This window comes from Acinonyx jubatus, chromosome B4 (genome assembly GCF_027475565.1).
Source record: "Acinonyx jubatus isolate Ajub_Pintada_27869175 chromosome B4, VMU_Ajub_asm_v1.0, whole genome shotgun sequence".
In the NCBI taxonomy this organism is placed as follows: Eukaryota; Metazoa; Chordata; class Mammalia; order Carnivora; family Felidae; genus Acinonyx; species Acinonyx jubatus.
The window spans coordinates 110,963,585-110,985,418 of record NC_069387.1 but is presented as its reverse complement, the minus strand read 5'-3'; the positions used below and the strand labels follow the sequence as shown (position 1 = coordinate 110,985,418).

Below are 21,834 nucleotides of genomic sequence, written 5' to 3'. Positions count from 1 at the left end.
AGTTGTGAAAGCCTAGATGACATGAAACACAATTTAGAAGCTGACAGTATGGATTAGCCACCAGCATGAGAGGAAGGTATTGAAATGGGGAAGAATCTCCCTTATCGGAGTATCACTTACTGGGACTTGGCTAGGAACGTAACACTAGAGAATAGCAAAAAAGCACGTTTGGTTGTTCTTTCTTTGTTCCTTTTTGCCTGTGTCCCATCCTGCTCTACCCCATCTGGGTCTTAGAAGGTTAATTTTTGAAAACTGCCTCTCTGTGGCTCCCTTGCCAGCCAGCCTCTGCTTAGAAGCAGCCAGTGGACTGAGAAATGAAGGCAAAAGGAGAGTAAGTGGCCGCTTCTCCCTTCTCCCTCCCTCCATAGGCACCAGTCCTAGGTAGTAAGCACGTTCCTCTTCCCCACCAGGAAACCCCTCCTTTGCAATTCTAATTCTCAGTGAACTCTGATAACACCATTTCTTCCTCTTGTCTCTTTAGTCCTATGGGTGGAAACAACTTTCCACTGTTGCTAGTCTCTGGGTGCCCCAGTACCCCTTGTTTGTTCCTTTTACATGTCCCCACATGCGATCAGGACCACAATCCATAAAAATAACTGTAGCGTTTATTTTTTAAATTTTATTTAAATCCAAGTTAGTTAACATAGAGTGTAATAATGGTTTCAAGAGCAGAATTTAGTGATTCATCACTTACATATAACACCCAGGGCTCATCCCAACAAGTGCCCTCCTTAATACCCATCACCCATTTAACCCGTCCCCCACCCACCTCCTTCCAGCAACCCTCATTTTATTCTATGTATTTAAGAGTCTCTTATGGTTTGCCTCCCTCCCTGTTTTTATCTTGTTTTTCTTTCCCTTCCCTTAAGTTCATCTGTTTTGTTTCTTAAGTTCCACATATGAGTGAAATTATATATTTATCTTTGTCTGACTGACTTATTTTGCTTAGCATAACACAGTCTAGTTTAATCCATGTTGTTGCAAATCGCAATATTTCATTCTTTTTGATTGCCAAGTAACATTCCATTGTGTATATATATCATATCTTCTTTATTCATTTGTCAGTTATTAACATTTGGGCTCTTTCCATAATTTGGCTATTATTGATAGTACTTTTTTTTTTAATTTTTTTAACTTTATTTATTTTTGAGAGAGAGAGACAGAGTGTGAGTGGGGGAGGAGCAGAGAGAGAGGGAGACACAGAATCTGAAGCAGGCTCCAGGCTCTGAGCTGTCAGCACACAGCCCGATGGGGGGCTCGAACTCACGAACCCTGAGATCATGACCTGAGCTGAAGTCGGATGCTTACCAACTGAGCCACCCAGGCACCCCGATAGTACTTCTATAAACATTTGGGGTGCATGTGCCCCTTCAAATCAGCATTTTTAAATCTTTTGGATAAATACCTAGTAGTGCAATTGCTGTGTTATAGGGTGGTTCTATTTTTAACTTTTTGAGGAATTTCCATACTTTTTCCAGAGTGGCTGAACAGTTTGCATTCCCACCAGCAGTGCAAAAGGTTTCCTCTTTCTCCACATCCTCACCAACATCTGTTGTTCTCTGAGTTTGTTAATGTTAGCCATTCTGACAGATGTGAGGTAGTTTCTCATTGTGGTTTTAATTTGTATTTCCTCTGTGATCAGTGATGTTGAGCATCTCTTCATGTCTGTTAGACATCTGGATACCTTCTTTGGGAAAGTGTCTGTTCACGGGTGCCTGGGTGGCTCAGTCAGTTGAGCGTCCGACTTCAGCTCAGGTCATGATCTCACAGCTCCTGAGTTCAAGCCCTGTGTCAGGCTCTGTGCTGACAGCTCGAAGCCTGGAGCCTGCTTCGGATTCTGTGTCTCCCTCTCTCTCTGCCCCTAACCCACTTGCATTCTGTCTCTGTCTCTCTCAAAAATAAATAAACATTGAAAAAAAAAGTGTCTGTTCATATCTTTTGCCCATTTCTTCACTAGATTATTTGTTTCTTGGGATTTAAAAGTAGATATGGTCACAATATGAGAAGCAAAATTGTGCTTTGTTTATTGTCTCATGGACTGTGGGAATATGATGAATTATTAAGTCACTTAGATAAGTATTCATTATGAATATTAAAAACTAATTCATTTTCATTACTGGATAAATAATACATAACATAGAAAAGTTAAATAGAAAAGGAAGTAATAATTAACCTTACTGATTGATTACAGTGTGTTAGCTGCATCCCCATGAGGTAGGCACTGTTATCGTCCCATTTTAAAATACAGGACTCAAACTATTGCCAGGTGAAATGACTCATATAAGGCTATACAACAATGGAATGGCTGAAGGAGAAGTTGAACTGAGGCAGATTGACTCTCAAGTTTTCACTCTGAATCACAAAACACTAGTACCTCTTGGAATGGAATGAAGAAATGAGAGGAAATGGCATTTATTATCTACTATGTTCCAGGGAGTGCACGAGATGCTTCCATATGTACTACCTCAGAACCGCCCTTTCAGAAATAGGTGACACTGTCAATCATTCTGTTACGGGAAAGTCTGTCTTTTCTGAGTTTCTGTGACACCACACCCTACTCTGGTTTTCCTCCTCCTTTCTGGCTATTCTTTCATTTTCCTTTGCTTTCTCTTTCTTCTCTAGTCAACCTTTAAATGTGCAAGCATTTTGAGTTTCCTTCTTGCTTTTGTTCTTCCGGGTTGGGTTCATCTAATGAAGCCAGTGATATGCAGATGACTTTGGAGTGCGTGGGTGGCTCAGTGGGTTCAGCATCAGGCTCTTGATTTCCGCTGAGGTCATGATACCGCGGTTTGTGAGATCAAGCCCTAGGTCAGGCTCCACACTGCCCCTTCTCTGTCCCTCCCCCACTCATGCCTCTGTGTGTGTGTGTGTGTGTGTGTGTGTGTGTGTGTGCACGCGCGCGCACATACTCTCTATCTCTCTCTCTCTCTCTCTTTAAAAATACATAAACTTTAAGAAAATAAAATGCCAGTGATATGCAGATGACTTTGATGTTTCTATTTCTAATTCGTATCCTCTCCTAAACGTTAACCTGTAAACCGCCTCCTGGGCATCTCCCTTTGGGTGTCCAGTAAGCATTACAGACTTAGGACAGCCAAGTGACAATGCTTGATTCATTTCTTCAGCCTGCTTCTCTCTTTGTCATCTCCATTTCCTTAAATAGCACGATTATCTATTCCAACTAATCAAGTTAAACATTGAGGAATTATTCTGGAATATTCATGCTTTCCTTCCCCTAATATCAATGCCTTCAGTCAGCTCTCTATGCAGAGATCCAAGTCTCTCCCTGCCCACAACCATCATCTTTGGATCCCTTCACTGTAATAGTTTCTTCACTGATCATGCGGTTGCCAATCTTTCTCTCCTTCAAGGATGTCTACTCATGGCTGCCAAAATGATGATTTTAGGCATGTCATGCCACTTTACTGCTTAAACCTCTTTATTGGTTTCCAAACAAAATGCATTCTGACTTCTTGCATAGGATCAAAACCTTACTTAAGCTGGTTTCTGTTGAATGAATGGATCCTATTAGCTACTCTACCCCCTTGAAAAGATGGTACATTAATTTATTTATTCCTGCAAATTATACACACACCCATTTTTTTCTCTCAAGGACTATAAACTTCTTGGTCAGGACTGGATATTGCCATAAACTCTGTGTTGATAGACAGAAGACAAAGACAGCAGTTTTGTTCAAAACCTAGTAACAATTTTTCCTTGGCTTATCCCCAAACAGTTCCCAAAGAGCTCTTAAGTATAAAATGAAAGGAAGGCAGACATTTCATATCAATGTTTAAAGTGAATTTGTTGAAGAAATACGCTTTTTATTGGCATCGTCTTAATTCGACATTGTTAAATAATGATGTTATTTAACAATAACAATGTTGATAATTTTTAATCAGTTGGGGAATTTATAATTTAAAAAACCCATGCAAAAGAATTGAATCATTTACACATATGGTTATGATCAATATTCTCCTTATAAAAAATAATTTCCTATCAAGTGGTTTTGATTCACACTGGGAGGAAAGAACACAAAGATTTGTGTTAATAATTCAGTGATTGACATGCAACATGATACATGCATTCTACTAAACCAGACATCCAAGTGATATGCCTCCATAGGGATTCCATCTTGTTCATGGTAAGAAAGAAATACATTATGATTTCTACTTTGGATAATGACTCTGAGGAGTGCCTGGGTAACTCAGTTGGTTAAGTGTCCCGACTTCAGCTCAGGTCATGATCTTGCAGTTCCTGAATTTGAGCCCCGTGTGGGGCTCTGTGCTGACAGCTCAGAGCCTAGAGTCCACTTTGGATTCTGTGTCTCCCTCTCTCTCTGCCCCTTCCCTGCTTGTACTCTCTCTTTCTCTCTCTCTGTCTCTCTCTCAAAAGTAAATAAACATTTAAAAAATTTTCAAAAAATAATGACTCTGAAATTGCCAGAAATTTAGTTTACTGCACAACTTGCTGCTTTGACAATGGTGAGTGTATTAATATGTTGTTCCAAGTTAATCTTTTGTACAACTATTTCCTTTTTGTGCCCAAAGAAATCACAAAGGGAATATCTGATCCTGTTTATTCCAAATAAGTAATGAATCAAGCTTTATTTTCTTTCTTGCCTTGTAAAACTATTGCCAAAAGAAATTACTACCAGTAAGAAGTAAGGAAATTTGGTCCTTAAAACAATTCAAATTGAAGACTATGTTAGATTTTACTTAGGTTTTTATTCCAACGTGCCAAGTTGATATCTTCATCTACATTCACTCAGGGACACTTTCATTTTTATGTTTATTTTTAAAAATGAAGATACAGATGCTATGGTAAAAATGTGCAAATATATAGACAGTGACCATAATTTTATGGGAGTGACTCTCTTATATGACTTATAAAGTGATCCTGATGAAAATTCCCAGGAAGTGTTTCAAAAATGTCTTGAGCAATAGAAACATCATTGTATGACATCTCCTCCAATGACTGTTATGGAAGACAGCAGTTATTTCTATGTGTATATTCTGCTAAAATTGTAATTTTTTAAATTATATCTAATGCTTGATCATTTTTCCCTTTGTCCTTAACATGACAGCCATTTGGCTCTGCCCTACTTTTCTGTACTTCTCAAATGTTTTTTTAATGAGATACATCACAGTCAGTAATGATTCATGTGGTTGTTTGCTTTTGGATAATTTCCTCTCCTTCCTCTGATAAACTCTGAAATAGATTTGAGAACATTGAGTAATGGCAGAATTGGATATGAACCAAGACCAATTAGATGTTTAAAAATTATAGTGCTGCCAATCACATAGGATTGATCTTTCCCGGGAGTATATGCAGCTGAAAATATCCCCAAAATGAAGTTATCTCCTTTTAGTCCCTGTAATTCCTATGTAAACATTACTGAAGTCTTAACAACGCATATGTAAGGAATGAGATAGTAACTACTATTAAGCACGACTTTCATAACCCAAATTCATTTATGAGATGTTCAAGGCTGTCCTCTACTATGACCTGAAGGGAAAAGGGAAAGGCCTTAGTTTTTTGTGGGTGGTGATTAAAAATCAAAACACAAAAAACACAGGTCTTAGGGAAATGGTGAGGCCCAACACTGAGAAGGCCAGCAGAGTCATGGCAGAGTGTTTCCGTTTTCAGTTGAGGAGAGTTGATCCTCTGACTGACAAAGACTCTCTCCTTGATCAAACTTCCGTCAGGTTCCTTTAAGCCCCCTTCTCAACTAGGCCTCTTCCTTGGACCTTGTCCTTGGGCCTATCTAGCCCAGTTTTTGCAAGAATCCTGCTAGGTCAATTTAGGTAGAGTCCCCAGCCCTGGGATCTGACCACGCTTGATATCTAATCATATTCTTCATCCCTTTCCATCCCTCAGATGACAGCTAATTATCCTGGCCTGTCTTCAGCAAGAATCCCCCCTCCCTTGATGTCTTCTCTTAGTGATTTTTCATCCACCAATCCCCCTCATCTACTCTTTGGCTATAAATCCCCAGTGTTCTAGCTGTACGTGGAATGGAGTCCAGTCCTAGACTGAAGGCTCTTTTCTGCTGTTGCAGCAGTCCCTGAATAAAATCTGTTTTTATCACTTTCAACCTCTATCTGGCTCTGTATTTTCTGAAGATCTCATGTATCTTTGAAAAGAAAGTGGGACAATATGTTGCTAGTAATGAGTAAGAGTGAGAGAGTGGCAGAAGAACCAAAAGACAGAGGAAGGTCTGTTGCTGTTCACCAAGCCAAAGGTCAAATATACTCCAAGTGTCTGTGCCACAAAGGAATGGAACCTCTCCGAGTTCCTCCACAGGGATGGAGTTCTTAGTTTCACCTTTGCAGACTCCTTTCCTCCACGCTTTACAACCAGTTGGTCATTGGTCTTTACTCTTTACCCTGCGGCTTTATTTTACCATGTTTTTTCACTTACGTTAGTCTTTCCACCTCTTAAAAATAATTGCTACCCTTGTGATGCAATCCCTTTCCACCAGCATTTAATACAGTTAGTTAGAATTTGTCAAAGCTTGAACTGATGTCATCTTTTTCCTTTTTAATAGGGAATCATAAAAATAATAAACTTTGTGATTTTAATTATTCAATGTTTATTTTGAGAGAGAGAGAGAGAAAAAATGAGTGGGGGAGAGAGAGAGAGGGAGACACAGAATCCAAAGCAGGCTCCAGGTTCTGAGCTGTCAGCACAGAGCCCAACGCAGGGCTTGAACTCATGAACCGTGAGATCGTGACCTGAGCCATTGGTTGGACACTTAACGAACTGAGCCACCCAGGAACCCCTGTGATTTTAATTTGCAAATGTAATTTGCAATTTGTAATTTTTTATTTACATTCAATTTGAATGTAATTTTTGTTTCCCTCGTGACTTCTCTTGCCATATTTCTCCTTGGCTTCAGGATCTATTCCTTCTCGGCTTCTGCATGGACTTTCCTGGTTACTGTAGTTCAAAACACAACAGGATTTATCTCATTTTCTATTGCCTCTCTAATTGCTTCTCTAGATGACTTCTCCCATTTCTTCTTTCCTGCCCAGTAGACTCAGATGGATTTCCTTCTGCCTGTTCTCGGCAGCAAGGGTTACATTCCCCAAAGAGATGACCTATAACTTTCATAAAGTCTTTCCTTTGCCTTTTTGTTTTGCCACCGCCTGAAAGACATTTTAATTTTCCTTTTCTCTTCAAAAGCCTTTTCATCCTGTGTTCCTTTGTCTTAGTGGCTTTTGGGTATCCCCTACACTATGCAGATGTTAACACTCAAGTTTTTAAGCTCCCTGTTCATTCTAAGTCATTGAAGCTGAACCAGCTGCATCTGTCTCCATTCATTTTGATCTATTACTGAAAAGTTCACTCAAACATGTTCTTCTCTACACAAATTTTGTGCACCACACTCTTTGCCTTACTTTTTAAAGCAAGTTGCTTCCCAATACAGATTACCCAAAGTTTTTTTCCAATCTGGGGGGGCCTTCCCTGTCTTATTTATTACTACCCCAAATTCATATCCCTTATCCAAATTCCAAATTAGAGTCTTATTGTAATGTCTAGTATGTCAGAAAGACTCTTAACCATATATCACAGGGCCACTTCTTTTCATTATCTCTCTAATTACTATGGAAGCCATAACCTTCTACTTTGCTACTCAAAGTGTGGTACCTTGACCAGCGCTATCACCTGGGAGCTTGTTAGAAATGTAAGTGTTCAAACTTAACCCACAGACTTTTTTGAATTATAACCTGCATTCTAACAAATGTCTAGGTAATATGTATTCACAGTAAAGTATAAGAAACACCAGTGTGCTGCGATTCATAAACTTGAGGGTACATGAGAATCATTTGAGTGAACTCAAATATTTTGTGATTGGAACCCAAATAATATTGTCTCAAAACATCCTAGCTTCTCTTGGAATTCACAAATAGCGATCGCAGTTACTATGCTCTTTTTCCTTATTCAAATTTACCACTCTCCTTCCCAGCATGCATCGTGGTCACACAGATAAACTTCTTCCCACGACCGTGGTCAAGATAAGACAATTATTAATGCACATTTTACTAATGGACCGTTTACTAATTTTACTAATGGACAATTGAAAAAAAAAAGAAATTATATTATTAAATTATATTCTTACGGTTACCCAGCTAAACACAAGTAGATTGAACATATGTACTCAAAATCCTTAACCCTAATTTTTTGTTTCCCTCATGACTTGGTCTAAAATTTGGGCTATCACCATGTTGTTGTTTGCTGAATAAATATACAATGCTATACAGGTTATTTTTGTTCCATTTCTCTAAATATTTTTTTTTATATTAAGACACTTAGGTTCTAAATTATTGTTAAAGATACATTTGGAAATATAATTATATCTGTAACATTCCACTAAGTATACCTTGGGGGAGAATAATCAAAAGAAATTAAAGTTTTAGAAATCGTATGTAAAGAGCATTCAGTATTTCTTTTAGAGATGCACAGAGGTTGGTGATAAAGTTTCACGAGACAAAATATAGTAAGTTTACACATCTTGTGGAAAAGATTGCCACAACCGTCCGGTGGTACGTGCCGTCCTCTTTAAACTTTTACTGTCCCTCCCCCCAGCCATTCGTCTTGACATTCTTTCTTCCTAACCCGCCCATTAGCTGGTTATTTTTCTCTTTATATCCAGGCAAACGTTATCATTTCTCCTCTTCCTCTATTATAAATCTCTCTAAAATGTATTTTGGAGGGGTATGGAAGAAACGGAAAGCACATTGAGGAACGTTCACAAAAAATTAAGCACTACTCATTTTCACAGTGAAAGTGGAGTGACAGCCTAATTTGAGAGTCTCAACGAGTGTCCCTAAATAATTAGCTAAATTTTATAATATACTCGAATGCACAATAAATCTGTTAGCTAGTGGTTTGGGCATGTAATTAGGAGATGAACATTATAGCTGAAATCAAACTATGTGAATGTTACACAATTTAAAATTCAGTTAAAATACCTCATTATATATTTTTTTTTTGTTTCTCTGTTGCTCTTGAAACCTTAATTATTGACACTGTATGACTTAAAATGTGGAAATAAATGTTATGGATGAAATCCGAATCAGAGAGGCAATATGCAGAATGAATGTAAAATTTTGGGAGCTTATGTATTTTGAATCTTGTACTTACTTGTGAACTTGGATACATGATAGAGTGATGCTAATAAATGACTTAGGCTTTCTAAGTATCAGATTCCTTACCTGAAATGTATACGTATGAGGTGATTTTTAAATCTTTCTTTCTCTTTTCATATATACATATATTCTACCATACTACCTATAAAAGTTTATTCTTTAGCAGGCTATATACCATGATTATAATAGATAAATCATAGTTACAAAGTAAGAGAAAGAATATCACAAATTGGGCAGCAGAATTTGCACTTTGAACAGAAATTCCCTAACATAAGAGGTTTCTCTAAGAACTCCTGGAGTAAAACCAACTTTTGAGTGGAAAACAAAATTCCACCTTCATTTAGCAGTAGTGAAAGGAGTCAAAGGCTTGAGACATTTTGCAGTCTGGAAACCCAATTTTCAATTTTTAAGAGTAGAATGTTTGGTAATACTATTTAGTCCACAATTGAAATGAGGGAAATAGATGTCATTTTCCACTGAATCTTAACAGAGGTTTATGGGAGGATGTCTTTTGAATAAAATAACAGAGACATCTCTCTGATTCATTTCCTGATCTGACTTCATCAAGTTTTAACAAGGGTCTTTATGGAATATTACAACACCTGATTATTGTGGAGGAGCTGGGTTTATTCTGTCATCCCCAAGGCCCCTCAAATAAGTACACATGTCAGAGACTGAATCCAATATTTGGTATCAGGTGATTATCCCTGACCTTGAAGAACTCATGATTTAAGGTGGGTGCCATGTATATATAGTCAGATGGTTAAAATACAATCTGATACATACTAAAGTAGAACTCCAAACAGTACAATGGAAGGTGCCTGGATGGCTCGGTCGGTTAAGCGTCCAACTCCTGGTTTCAGCTCAGCTAATGATCTCACGGTTTATGGGTTCAAGCCCCACATTGGGCTCTGCACTGACAGTGCACACTCCCTCTTTTTCTGCCCCTCCCTCGCCCCCATGCTCTCTCTCTCAAAATAAATAAATAAACTTAAAAAAATTTTTTTAAAGAAGACAAAAATAAAAAACAGCTATATGCCTAAAGGATTTAGGAAGGCTTCAGAGCTTTTGCCACTTGAGTAGAGTCTAAAGGGATGCATGGGAATCCACCACCCAGAACAGGGTCAGAAGGATCTTCCTGAAAAGGAAATGGTATCTCCAAATGCAAGAAGCTATGGCAAAGTCTGTGGCTTTGGTGGTGGGCAATGCTGGTAGAATAGTGGTGTCAAGGTCAGAATGATGTGCAGAAATTAATGGAGAGATATGTGTAACATATTAAGACCTTCAGCTCTTTTCTTGTAGGTATTGAAGAAAAAACAGCAAAGTTCTTTTTGGAGGAAATTGAGAAGCTTGGATTTTTTGGTTTTCAAAAAATAACTTTGGCAAAAGTGTGATGGAGGTTGAGAAAGACTAGAGGTACAATGGTCAAAGGGAAGGCCACTATATTAATCAGAAGAGATGTGAAAATAACCAAAGAAAGATGGTGGTCATTGGGAAGGAGGAAGAGAGCAGGGTTTAAACAGGACTCTTCAACACTGAATGCTGAAGAGGGAGTGGTATAAGGAAAATTTTTAGATGGAATTTTACTAGCTTAAACTATCTGGGTAGCATCTGGAGAGCCATAAAAAGAGTTTGTGCCTAACCATTAGGGCATTTGGGCCACCGTGACATGGAAAGCCTGGAATTCTAAATAAGAATAATGCTCTCCAGGAGAGCAAAATGAGTGATCTTAGAGTCTGTGTTCTACATGAATTCCCAGAGGAAAGAAACTGATACAGTAAGAAGAGGATTTGGGTTGTCAAGGTGAGCCCAGGGTAAAAAATCTTGTGGTGACAGAGGACACTAAAGAGGAATGTGGATTTGGAACTTCAAACAGGCTGCTTTTAACTTCGAGGTTGAGCCACTTTTTCACAGAGCATCTAATGCTTTCCAGGACCCGAAGCAATATTCAACATTTATCTTGGGTTAAATCTAGAGTCTTTGTGATTCAATAAACGGATCGTCTCTTAGAGAATCAAGCCAGCAAATAGTACTATGGAAACTGGAATGCATCAAGAGAAAAGTGTGCCTTTGGGTGCTGGCAAAGCATAAAGAACCTAGATGAAATCTTTAAGTAAACAGAAGGAGAGCAATGAACTACAGCACAGTGATAGATAAAAGCATTGTGAGTGGAAGGGATTTACCAGAATTCTCTTTTAAACTTGGCCACAGAGCCATCTTAACACGCTGTAAATACTTGTTGCATGTAAATAACCATTATAATAAAAGAAAAGCTGGCACAGCTAGACCAGTCTCAAGGGAAGTTAATGAAAGTGGACAAGAAACAACTGGCATTGGGAACTCGGAATGAGTGAAGCCGAAAGTATGAGGTTTTACAAAAAAGAAGGAAAAGTGCCATATATTTCATTTGTGAAGGAAACTTTTCTCTTTATAAATACCCTTAGATTAAACTATATATACATATCTGTATATATCAATACATGCTCATTGCAGCAAACTAAATAATAAAAGAAGAAGAAAAACAAATTAAAAATATCTTCAGCTGGTCCCTAGCCTCATCCACTCCCATACTTCTGAGAGTAGTAGATTAAGAATGTCTTTCCCAAGCCATTATACCAATAGTTTTTATGACAATGTTTTTACAGAATCAAGATATGACCACATTTTTCTTCAACATTTTTTTTTTTTGCAATCGATTATGGACAGCTCTTCAGTTGTAGTAAACACAGATTTATTCCCTCAATGATGGGTATTCAAATTGTTCCCAATGTTGTCATTGTAAGTGAAGATGCAAATAAACAGAAATATTGTGCATATAGTTTAATATATGGCACTATCATTTTGATAGAGCCGGACAAAGGGTTTATGCAATTGTAAATATAATAGATACTGCCAGGCTATTTTCAAGAAGGGTTCAGTTAAACACTCTCCCACTAGTAACATGGCAAAGAAAGTTTCTATTTCCTCACATTAGACCTTTCTCTTACAGGTACTTCATAAAATTTTGCAAAAACAATTAGTAAACTATTTTATTGTTTGTTGTAACTTGCATTTTCCTGAGTTTTCTTTTGAAGTGTAGTTGACACCTTTGAAATGGGTTCAACATTTGCATTGTCTCTCCTATGAATTGCCTGTCCATCTCTCTTATTAATTACTATTGGCTTTTGCTTTTGAGTAGTTTCTCATCAATTTGCAGAATGTCTTTAGTTATTCTAGCACCTAGGTCATCTCCCTATGTGTTCAGGTTTTGTTTTATAGTTTATTTCATATAGGCAACTTACTCTGTTACTAATTTTGTTTCTAGGTATTTATAGTTTTGTGACAATTAGGATGTTTTCTTTTCTTTTTTTCTTTTTTCTTTAACCTCTGTTTAGCCTTGTAAACGTTTAATGGCCCTTTATACTGGGCTTGCAACATCCCAACCGCTGCTTCTGTGATGCTCATGTGGTTGGTAAAGTAGGATGTTTTCTTTTTAATTAAGAGGTAGAGTATATCCCAAAGAAGTGCAAGAAAATATCAATTTACACTTCGATGAATTAACTCCAAGGATACATCTAAGCAACCACTTGTAAATCAGCAAATGTCACCAGCACTCAAAATACCCCCTGCCATGCCACCTCTGCATTGATACCCCACCCCCTCCCAAAAGGTCACTCCTTTCTCAACTTTGAACACTATATTTATGCTTTTTGTGTGTTTTTCTTTTCTTTTTTATTGAACAATACAGAAAAGTAATAATGCGATGTCTATGCTTTTGTGTCTGTTTAGGGGCAAAATTATGTAATTCAGATTTATATTACATATATCTGGTTACTCCATTTTCACTGTTTTATTTATCCATTCGATTGTTAATGGGCATAAAGATTGCTTTCAGTTTGGGATTATTACATATGTAGTTATTGTAATTTTGATTTGCATTTATCTAATAATTAGTGATTGAGCATTTTTTATGCCCTTACTGGCTGTTAATACATGTTCTTTGAAGAAATGACTATGCAAGTCTTTTGCCCACTTTTGAATCAGAGTTTTTGTTGTTGTGGTTGAGTTTTCAGAGTTCTTTCTATATTCTAGATACTAATCTCTTGTCAGATATATGATTTGAAAATGCTTTCTCCCATTTTGTAGGCTGCCTTTTTATTCCATGGATAGCATTGTTTGATGTGCAAAGTTTGTAACTTTCATAAAGTTTACCTTGCCTGTTTTTGTTTTTATTGCCTTGCCTTTGATGTCATATCAAGAAAAATTACCAAATCCAGTGTCATGAAGATTTTGCCCTAGGTTATCTTCTAAGAGTTTCCTTGTTTTGTTTCTTGCATTTAGGTATTTGATCCATGTTGAGTTGACTTTTATATATGGTATTAGGTAATGGTCCAACTTCATCATTTTGCATGTGGATATCCAGTGTCCCCAACACTGGTTGTTAAAAAGACTGCACTCCCCTCACTTAATGATCTTGGACTCCTTTTTGAAAATAATTTAAACATGTATTCAAGGGTTCATATCTGGGCTGAATATTCCATTCTATTCTATTCTATTCTATTCTATTCTATTCTATTCTATTCGTTTATATATCTGTCTTTATATCAGCACCACACTCTTTTCATTACTGTATATTTGTAATAAGTTTTGAAATCCAAAAGTATGAATCCTCCAACTTTATTCTTTTTCAAGATTATTTTAATTATTTGTGGTCCCTTGAGATTTTGTATAAATTTTATATGGATTTTTTATATTCCTGCCAAAATGAGTCATTGGACTTTTTCCTGAGATTGCATTGAACCTGTAGATCACTTTGGTAAGTATTAACATCTTAACAATTTTACATCTTCCAATTTATGAATTTTGGTTGTCTTTCCATTCATTTTTGTCTTTAATTCTTTCGGTAATGTTTCCTAGTGTTCATTGTATAAGTTTTTATCTCCTTGATTAAGTTAATTACTAAGTCTTTTTCAATGCTATTATTAATGGAACAAATTCCATTTGGTCATGGTGTATAATCATTTAAATATGCGGTTGAATGTGGTTTGTTACTGTTTTGTTGAGGATTTTTACCATGCTTCTGGTAGCTTCAGTATTCTCAGGGAAAATGTCTGGCACCCTGGCTTCCCAATTTCTTTAAAAATTCGTTTCTAAAGACTTTCTCTTCCACTCACTGATGTCTTCAATTACACATATCCACCTAGCCATCAACCTCATCCTCCTCTATTCTTCCCTGTCTGTGAATGTGCAGTGAAGTTGAGTTTAGGTGTCAGTGAAGAATTAAATGGAGATCTAATTATGCAATTAGATTTGAGTCTGCAATTCAGGAAAATTGTAAGGAAAGGAGGTATAAGTTTAAGAGGCATGGGCTTGGATAAGATAACATGGGGACGGTCTACAGAGTGAGAATAAAAGAGGCCTGAAGATTGAACCATGACTAGCTTCACTATTTAAAGGCCAGGCAGAAAAATGAGCCAAACTAGAGAAAGAGACAAGGGCAAAGGGGTCACCAAGGTGAAAGGAGATTCTACTGTCATTAAAGTCAACAGAATAGAGAGCTCTGGAAAAGAGGCAATTTAATGATGCTTGAGGAGTTCAGACTGGGAAATGTCCAATAGTTTGAATGTTATTGAGGTTATTTGAGTCTGTATCAAAACCACATCAGTGGCATTGAGCAACAGAAACCACATTGAAGAGGATAAATAAGATAAGAAGATACACACACACACACACATATAGCTGGTATATATATATATATATATATATATATATATATATACACATACATATATATATGTGTGTGTGTGTATATATATATACCCACTACTTTCTGGACGCTGGAGGAGGAAGTGCTTGTCAATTTAATTATTTTTTTAATGAGGAAAGACCACAATTAATTTAATTGTGGGAAGACCACAATTTCTGATGAGTTTACCTCTTCAATGTCTAAATGACTAAACAGAATAGTCTGCATTTCCTCTTCTAATCCACCTCTCCCACCACCTGTAACATTGTTCTCTTCCATCACCATCACTGCCTTCTTGTTCTGAGGGAGCATATTTTTGGCAGGGAGTATTGCATTAGCTTACTTACAGATGGCTTCTTATCTATTCCTCCCCTTTATTAACTGATTATTCATACAAAACCAGTGCGATCTTTTATAAACCCAAATCATATTGTCTCCATGCTTTAAGCACTTTGAAGGTTTTCTATTGCTCTTGGCATAAGGACTAAAATTTCTTATCTAATTTAACACACCCTCTCTGATGTGTTGCTGCTTTCTTCTCTGACCTCATCTCATGACATTTCCCTACTTTGAAGTTTAAGTGACACTTGGTTTATTTTAGTTCCCTGAACATGTCAAACTTGTCCACCAGGCTCCAAGTTTCACGAGGGACAAAATAGGTCTGTCTTGCTGAGTAACCGTTCTCAGGGTCCAGCAGAGTGTCTTATATTTGGTGGTGTTCAACAAAGATTTTTTGAATGAATCAATGACATTTCTTGTGTTGAAATGAAAAATAGGGGAGAAAAGGAGACCTGAGGAGAAGGAAAAGAGGGGGAAACCAAAGAAGAGGAACACAAACAATGATAGAAAAAAATAAGCAAAAGCAAGCCAGCAATAATTACCTTTTCTTTTTCCGGTTAAAATCTAAACTCTTTAATATACAATGGCTTACACACCCCTTAATGATTTACTTCTCAACTAAGCTTGAAATTCTCTTCTGGCCATTTGTCTACACTGACGCCAATACCGTCTTGCTCATATAGCCTCAAAAACTTCTTGCATTAGTTCCATATGGAACGATCTGCCTTATTTGCTATATTTTCTCTGACTAGGGCTTTGAATTGCGATTCCTTCTGCTTGGATCATTTTTTCCTATCCAAATCCAAATCATCCTTTCTCTTTTCCTTTTTTAATGTTTATTTATTTTCGAGAGAAAGAGAGAGACAGAGAGCAAGTAGGGGAGGGGCAGAAAGAGAGAAGGAGACACAGAATCCGAAGCTGGCTCCAGGCTCTGAGCTGTCAGCACAGAGCCTGACACAGGGCTGAAACTCATGAACTGCAAGTGTCAGATAATGACTTGAGCTGAAGTCAGATGCGTAACCAACTGAGCCACCCAGGTGCTCCCCAGATCATCTTTTTTAATGTTTATCTATTTATTTTGAAAGTGAGAGAGTTCAAGCAGGAGAGGGACAGAGAGAGAGGAGGAGAGACACAAGAAACATGGGACTTGATACCACAAACTGTGAGATTATGACCTGAGCTGAAACCAAGAGGAAGATGCTTAACCTGCCAAGCCACCCAGGTGCCCCCAAATCATTTTTATAAGCATTTCCTACTAAATCATGTATCTCAGCTTAGATCTTTCTTCCTTCTGAAAGTGATTCTTTACAGTATCCCAGTGAAGATCATCCTTATAGCAATAAGTAAATAAGAAACGAACACTGCTCTGGAGGCCCAGTGTCAGTTCTTTAAATAATGAATACTGTTATTGTTGTGGTGACTGTTTTTGTTTTTATATAATATTCAGCGAGATCAAAGGAACTATGTCTTGTTTCCTCCTAGAATTTATTACTGATCTGTGATTTTACAGTTGAATTTTACTAGCAACTGTGGGACAAAAAAATGATGAAATACATTACATTAACCAAATCCCTACTAGTGTTAAGCCATACCCAACTCATAATTAAGAGTATACAAGCAGTATTTCTGCTTAATTGAATTAAGAAATTCAATGTTAAAGCATTCACTTATTTGTTTAATGGCAGTTAACAGTTGTTACACCAGGGATTTATTGTTTGTTGGGAGTTTGCAATGATCAGTAAGACCCATAGTGATGCACACGTCCTAGTATTTAGAAAGAGAGAAAGACACTAGTGTGTTCCTTTGAGATCACACAGATGCAGGAGGGAGTAATTTACACATAGAGCGATGGCTTGATTATAGAGTATCTTCATCCCAAAATCTATGCTTTTCTGCACTTGAGGGAAAGACTTCAAAGCAAAATACTGTTTTATTGACCTTGACAAGAGATATACTTAGGAACAATGGCATGTGCTTGGTTTTCTTCTGAGGCAGTCAATTTAATTTTCTTTAAGAAGACAAAGTCCTGAAAGAAACAAACCAAAAACTATTAGAATTGTAGTTATTTTTTAAACAGGATAAATCGGCAAAAAATGCTGAAGTCGTTATTTTATCTATCTGATATCAGTAAAGTAGCACTTCACTTAAAATCTGGAATCAAAAAGGGTTAGTATCCAAAAACTATAAAGAACTTGCCAAACTCAACATCCTAGGAACAAATAATCCAGGGAAGAAATGGACAGAAGACATGAATAGACACTTTTCCAAAGAAGACATCCAGACACATGAAATGGCAAACAGACACATGAAAAGATGATCAACATTACTCTTAATCAGGGAAATACGAATCAAAACCATGATGAGATAACCACCTCACACTGGTCAGAGTGGCTAAAATTAACAACTCGCAAAATAACAGATGTAGATGAGGATGTGAAGAAAGGGGAACCCTCTTGCACTGTTGGTGGGAATGCAAACTGGTGCAGCCACTCTGGAAAACAGTGTGGAGGTTCCTCAAAAAATTAAAAATAGAACTACTTTATGATCCAGAAATTGAATTACTAGAAATTTATCCAAAGGATACAAAAGTGCTGATTTGAAGAGTCACATGTACCCTAATATTTATAGCAGTGCTCTCAACAATAGCCAAATTATGGAAAGAGCCCAAATTTCCATTAACTGATGAATGGAAAAAGAAGATGCAGTATATATATCTATAGTGGAATACTACTCAGTGATGAAAAAGAATGAAATCTTGCCATTTGCAATAACATAGATGGAACTGGAGGGTATTATGTTAAGCAAAATAAGTTAGTCAGAGAAAGACAGATAACACATGATTTCACTCACATGTGGAATTTGAGAAACTTAACAGATGATCATAGGACAAGGGAAGGAAAAATAAGATAAAACCAGAGAGTTAGGCAAACCATAAGAGACTCTTAAATACAGAGAACAAATTGATGGCTGATGGGGGTGGGGGAAGTGGGTGATGGGCAATAAGGAAGGCACTTTTCAGGATGAGCACTGGGTGTTATATGTAAGTGATGGATAAATAAAGCAAATCTGGAATCGATATTTATATGAAGGACAAAGACATATCCAGTTCAATCTGAGTGAACAATACCTTAGATAGTCCCTTACAAGTCCAAGTTGGGATGACTTCTATAATTATCATAACTTTAGATCAGTTTCAAAATACTGAATTGATCTGATCATAAATACCTATTACACCTTAGTTTTCAAAATAGAGGAAATCAATAATGTATTTATCAAATATATACTGCCTGTCTACTATGTGGCACGTGTATGTTACATATACATAATATATATGTTGTATATTTCAGTAGCTGAGGAAATAGCCATGAACAAAACAGACAAACATCTCTGCCTTTCTGTAGTTCCAGTCTAATGTGGGTGGAAAAGTTAATAAAATTATTAATCAAGTAAAAGACAAAGATATCATATAATATTTCAGAGTTTTGAATGGTATGAAAAAAAAGTAACTAAATAGGAATGGAGGGGTCAAGAAGTAAGAAGAGTAGGAAAGAATTGTCTGAGAAAGAATGTGAAGGCAGCTTCTGATAAGATGGACAAGACCTGAAGGTGGTGAGAACATTGCTCTCAGACCTCTGAAGGAAGAGAATTTCCAAGAACAGAGAAGAGCAAGTCAAAGACCCAGAGATGAGATTGTGCCTAATGTGTTTGCTGAATGGTAAGGAAACTAGTGTGGCTAGAGGAGGTTAGGCATATGCTAGGAGATGTGGTCAGAGAGGTAGAGTGGAGCTAGATGTTTTTAAGGCCTGTAAGTGACTAGCATTTACTCTACTGAAACTGTATGTCGTTTGCAGGTTTTGAAAGAAAAAGACATGATCTGTATTCATTAAAGTTAGTGACAATGGATGTTTTTGTATTTTCCAGTAGCATATTTAGCCATGTGGATCCAGGTAGAAAAGCATATTTAACCAAGGTTCTAAGTATTGGCAGTCAGGTGAGATGAAGGGAGAGAAGGCAAAGGAATCAGAAATATATGCCGAGTAATAATTATAATGTAGATTATGGGATCTAAACTACATGAGGAGAGAAGTATGGACACAGCAGGAGCAGTGCAACGCTCACAGGGCTGATAATTGTGGGGTTGCTAGAGGTGGGATATTAAGGAAGTGGAGGTCACAAGTGGGCTAGTTGAAATTAAGACAGAGTGACATTTATTGGCATGACAAACTCTGACGTATGACCTTGAGAGTAGTTGATGGAGATAGGATGCAGAACAAAGCCAATGGGGGAGAGGGTTTCAGGGAACAGAGACCAAAAAATTGGAAGCTTTGTTTATGTGGCTGTTGAAATCCTCATGCGAGATCACACAAGCAATTCTGGGAAGAATGACTGAGCCAGGAAACTCTTTAAGAAATAAATGAAGTGACCCAGGGCTTGGTAGATGAGAACAACAACAAAAATGGTGCATCCCAATAACACAACCTTCCAAGGAGGATGTTTTCATGGAGAGGGAGAGAGAGTCTTACCTGGAGCAAGTAGCTATGAAAAAGCAGAGGGGACACCTGGTTGGAGAGCTTGGGAGACATCTGGTTGGAGGAGTTAGTCTGGGGCTAGGAGGGATGTGGGAGAAGCAACAGTCACCACTTGAGATGGCTGCCAAGTAAGCAGTGACCTCAGGGGTGAGACAATTGAACTCAGTAACAAACTGAAGGCAGATGGTGGAAGTTAAAGGCAGTGGGGGTGGGGTAGATTTGGTTGATGACTGACAGTGAATCAGTGACAAAACACGCCATGATTTGTCAGCTTCAAAAAAGATGTTTTGTGGCTTGGCCTCCAAGGTTTTATTTTTAAAACCATACACACTAAGCATTTATTGTATTTGCTCAAAAATATGAGAGAGGTAGGGACACAAATGATGCCAAGTTTTTATAACTATGCTGAATATAAAATACTGGAGAGCCCTGGCTTTGTTCCCATTCTAGAAATCATTATTGCGAATTTCCTTTTGAGTTGAATTTCGTTTTTCAGAAGAGGGGCCATGAGCAGGCATAAACACTACAATTTATCAAACTGCCTGAAGGGAAAGATGTGAAAAGTACTGATGAAAAACAACCCCTTGGACAGGACAAGATATGATAAGAGGACTTTGAAAAGTTTTTTTTGTTTTGTTTTGTTTTGGTTTTGGGTTTTTTTTACCCAATTTCCCTAAGTTCCAGGAAGTTTTCTTAGGAGAGATGGTGGTGCCTGAAAACCACATCATTCCTGGGATAGTAGAGACTTCTGGTCAGCATATGTGACTGTAGGAAGAAATAAATAATTTATATTTTAGAAAAAACTCTTATTATCTAAAGATGGCTCTTTAATAAAGTCATAAAGCAAGTAGGAAATGGACAGATGTCTTGTTTTCCCAAACTCTTTCAGGGCTCAGTGAATAAAAAATGGCGGTAACAACATGATTTTAGGAAGGCTTGTGTTTTAGTTCCCTGCTCTGTTCAGAATAGATTAGTGTGTGTATGTATGTAGGGGGCACATACCTTATTTGATCTTATACGTTATGTGCCAATATCTTTGCACAATACTCTCTTGTTAAAGGCAGAGAATGTTTCAATGTTCATCTTTTAGCCTCCATATTTGGAAACAAGGTGGATATTCAACCACTGAATCAACTTGCGAAACGTGACTATTTTCCAGATTTTACCTTTTTCCATATATGAGTGGGTACCAGTAGCAAGAAACTTTCAGAGGGTAAAAAGAAAAGAAAATAAGTAAGGAAACTGAAGTAAAAAGTATTCAAAGGGAGTTAAGTAAAAATAAACAGAAATCAATATAGCATTTGTACCTTACTGTCTCTTCTTTTTCTTTCTTTCTTTTTTTTTTTAACGTTTATTTATTTTTGAGACAGAGAGAGACACAGCATGAACGGGAGAGGGGCAGAGAGAGAGGGAGACACAGAATCGGAAGCGTGCTCCAGGCTCTGAGCCATCAGCCCAGAGCCCGACGCGGGGCTTGAACCCACGGACTGTGAGATCGTGACCTGGCTGAAGTCGGACGCTTAACCGACTGAGCCACCCAGGCGCCCCTGTCTCTTCTTTTTCTACTTGCCGTTGCTTCATAGTAGCGATGTAAAAAAAAAACTTCAACTCTGGGGGTTAGGCAGTTAACATTTCTGAGTATATGATGAAGGCCCGGATGAGTCATCCCTGAAAGAACTTTCAACCTTTCAGTGTAATACACATAAAACCTGGTTTTCTTGTGTTCTAGTGCCCACATCACTTTCACACAAACAGCCTGTCAACCAAGTAGTTAAAAGTATGTGGCATTTTTACTGAGGAATCTCTTAAAATTACCCAATTGGGGTAAATGGAGAATATATTCTTAACACTTGGGTACACTTGTAATAGGTGTCCTATCTCTTATTTGAAAGCGTCTCTCACAGAGAAGTAACTCTCCCAAATGTTTCTTCTTTGTGAACTACCCCAAATTCTACCTTGACCTTTGCTTATGTTAATCTTCTATTCTCCCTACATTGCCTTTATTCTGACCCCTGCACTGAGGCAACCTTGATTTACATAAAAATGTCAAGAAGTCTCTTGGCAAGACTGAGTATTCTTTAGCAGA

The 21,834-nt window shown here is 37.5% G+C and overlaps 1 long non-coding RNA gene across 4 annotated transcripts in view; it reads left to right on the top strand.

The window, feature by feature from the left end:
* The window catches only part of LOC113602792 (uncharacterized), a 468,320-nt gene that overhangs the window by 393,573 nt on the left and 52,913 nt on the right, over positions 1-21,834 (top strand). The window contains exon 5 of one of the 4 annotated variants that reach the window (XR_003424306.2): positions 5,881-8,550. The exons of the other annotated variants lie outside the window; for them this stretch is intronic. This is a non-coding gene — a long non-coding RNA (uncharacterized LOC113602792). Of the gene's footprint in view, positions 1-5,880; positions 8,551-21,834 lie in introns of those variants that run through there. 4 annotated transcript variants of the gene reach the window in all.